This window comes from Lactuca virosa, chromosome 3 (genome assembly GCF_052849685.1).
Source record: "Lactuca virosa cultivar CGN04683 chromosome 3, Lactuca_virosa_CGN04683_v6, whole genome shotgun sequence".
Classification (NCBI taxonomy): Eukaryota; Viridiplantae; Streptophyta; class Magnoliopsida; order Asterales; family Asteraceae; genus Lactuca; species Lactuca virosa.
This window is the reverse complement of record NC_136428.1, coordinates 244,038,502-244,041,792: the sequence shown is the minus strand read 5'-3', so window position 1 is coordinate 244,041,792 and position 3,291 is coordinate 244,038,502. Positions and strand designations below refer to the sequence as shown.

Below are 3,291 nucleotides of genomic sequence, written 5' to 3'. Positions count from 1 at the left end.
AAACCTAATAACACAGTAAGCATTTACAAAAATGGATGCATAATTTTTAATTAGGAAGAAAATTACAAAACTAACCTTCATGGTCTCTGGTGCCATTGGTCCTTTTTTGATCGCATGCAATCAACCTTGTCAATACAGTTGTAGGTACCACCCAAGAACTCTGGAAACTAAATGCCGACGAATATGAAAGTAAAAGCAGTGAAAAGAACAATTTACCTTAGTATCTTTTGTGTAAACTCGTTTTCAGGATTCGCAGAGCTTGCTCATCTTTCTTTCCATAGTTGTGGATTTCCTATCATTTTGTCCAACAAAAATTATTATCAACAAGATAAAAGTGGTAAAAAATAAAAGAAAAAAGAATGTAATATAAAGCTAAAGTCTTTTATTGGACTATTTTACCCCTCCTAGTCCTACCAATAGCATGTGCAGGGTACATGACTTAGGTTTTGTTTCTTTTAACTCACTCCTAAAGACGAGATTTTAAACTTACCATTTCATGAATGGATTTCCAAAGTAGAAATTATTCCCACCTAACAATTCATGAACAATTTCATGTGGCTCGGCTCCTTCAAGAAGAAATTGAGTAAGAAACCCTCTTTCTTGTACAGACAAATGAGTTTGCCAAACCTACAACAAGCTCCAAAAACGAAGCAAAATATCAAAAAAAAAGATTGAAATTTCATTTCCCACCCAAAAAGGTTGAAAAGTTTGAGGAAGTTGTTCCCTCCACCGAACAGGCTGAAGAGAATATCTAGAGCTTTATCGTTTTGCCTTAAGTCGAAAGATCCTTCAAGCTTGAATAGTCTAACTTTCAGGAAAGTTCATCCACTACTCTCCCACTATCTACTGGTAAGGATCCTCTATTCATTTATTCTATTTTGAGGATATTAATCTTATGAAGATCCTTAGTAATTTTTAGGATGCAAGGCCACACGTTCTAGCACTCGCTTCGTCCTTTCTGATGTTGAGCAGGTCGTGTCTAGTGGTCAACTCATGGTCAAAAAGGAAAATACTTCCTCTTCTCTTCTTTCAAAGAGGGATCTAGCTGATCTTACTACAAAGAATCCTAGATATAGGAAAAGAAAGGTGTCTAACATCCTGGATCTTTGCCTGGAGAGCCTACGGGTAGAGGGGGCTATAAAGAAGTTGATCTCCTTCTCGCAAATCGTAAGCACTTTTGATTTCTTTTTTTCTTGATTTTAATTTATTAATTATAATCTTTCTCAGGTTTCGGATCATCTTTCCCCATCTGCTAAGGATCTGAGGCTCAAGTTTGAGGAGGCAGAGCACACCTTGAAGGAGCAGGTCAGGATCTGGAAGGCGACCAATAAGGATCTCTTGATGAGGGTGGAGAAGTTGAGCAAGGAAAAGGAATAGAAGGAAAAGGAGCATGACCAGGAGATTGAGGACGTGATCGCTGAGCTCAAAAGCATTTCCGCCAAAGCTATTTGGGAGGCGAAGATCAAGATGGTGGAAGACGTGGAGAAAGGAGATGCGAGATATTGGAACGTGGGCGTGACGCCTTAACCAAGTTAACTAGCATGCACGTTAGTGTCAGTAAGGATCTTGTGGGGAAAGTAGAGAAGAAAAAGGAGATAGAAAAGAAAGAGGAAGAGAAGAAGGAGGAGGCAAAGGCAACTCCAGCGGGTGGTGATCAAACCTTGTAAAGTATTTAGGTTTGGTAAGTTAAAAAAAATTTAAATTTAGTTTGTAAACAATTAATCTTTTATTGGATTGATGGGGAACCCTTTTAATTTTAATGCTTTAGATTTTATTCTTTTATCTACGTGAATAGTTTTGTTGTATAAATATATAAAGTATAAGTAGATTTTGCTAAGGGTCTAAGGATATTTGAGTTATTAAGATCCTAAAGAGTTTAACAATTTTAGGTTTTACAAAAATTATTAGGATCTCAAAATCTGAGAAAGACAGTCTTCGGATCAGGATCTTCAAATAGTTGGGATTCTAAGGTTTGAGAGAGATAAACTTTGGTTAAAAAGTAGGAGAATCTTTAGAAGAAAATGACCTATTAAAGATAACTTTTTCTTATTTTAGGGATAACTTCAAGTGTTGGGTTTTAGTAAAAATACATTAAAGATAACAGTAGATAGAACCAGGTGATAGCTTTCAATTTCCATTCCTTAGACTTCAATCTGACTTTCAGTTGTCTTTTTGAACTCTTCTTCGGAATTCTAACTTCGGAGAATTTTTATGTTGAAAGGTCTTAGTATTTCATAATCTTGAGACTTGAACTGGGGAGGATTCCTCTAAATAGATTCTTAGGGAAAATGCCAACTTAAGAATTCACTGGGGAAGATCCCTACTTAGATTATACTGGGGAAGATTGTCACACCCCGCTAAAGCGGAAACACGAGGCGTGGCAGTGTAAAGGGTCTCATAGCAAAAGTTTAAAGACAACACCAACAATAGTATTAAAAATCATTACAAATTTACAATGTTTTTGAACAAATTTTTAAATGAAATTACAATGTAAATTGAAATACAACACATGTGAATGCTCCTAAAAGTGAAGTGTCCCTAAGTGCCACTTACTCGATGATTCCTGAAAAGGCATGTAAAACGAGTGTCAACTATAAAAATAGTTGGTGAGTTCACAAGTTAAAAATAATGTTGGTTTCATGAATCGAAATCAAAGATTTGATATAAGTTTCCATAGATAAAATATATTGTTAAAATGAGTAAATAAGTTTATATAAACAAAGTTCGTTGTCATCATGAGAAATAAAATTCATTGCTATAATGTGAAACAAAGTTCATTGTTATAATTAATAAACGAGTTTGTTGCCATAATAAATAACAAGTTTGTATGTGCATAAAGATTCGTATGTGCATCAAGTTTCCATTCATGAGTTCATAACCCAAGCCTAATGACCGAATCGTGCCCTATTGACTACTATGTGTATCGCAAACATAGTGTATAAAATGGTAAAATGCACTCAAGCGAATCGTGCGAGTGAGGAGTTGTCTACCTCCTGATAGCGCTATCCGTAATAACCATAGGCTCAAAAGAGTTAATGAGTTGTGTCTAGAGATTCCAGGGACTTAACCGCGATACAGTCCTCATGAATTAAAGTAACATACACATACATACGAAATATAGCAACCAAGTTTCATACGAGTCAAATTAAACACAACGAACATAAAAAGTTTAGGACATGCTTTTCCACCCCAAAACATTTAAAAACCGAAAATAGGGGAGTGGTGAATACTCACAATATGCATTGAGATGATGCAAATGATGCCTTGAGCTAAGTTCCACTTGTACCACTA

At 35.6% G+C, this 3,291-nt stretch overlaps 1 long non-coding RNA gene across 1 annotated transcript; it reads left to right on the top strand.

Annotated features, from left to right (window-relative positions):
* The first annotated feature begins 716 nt into the window (after window positions 1–716).
* LOC145162895 (uncharacterized) lies at window positions 717–1,693 on the top strand. The gene is made up of 3 exons (XR_013739419.1): window positions 717–849; window positions 920–1,167; window positions 1,228–1,693. It is a non-coding gene; the product is annotated as an uncharacterized LOC145162895 (long non-coding RNA).
* The last annotated feature ends 1,598 nt before the right edge of the window (window positions 1,694–3,291 follow it).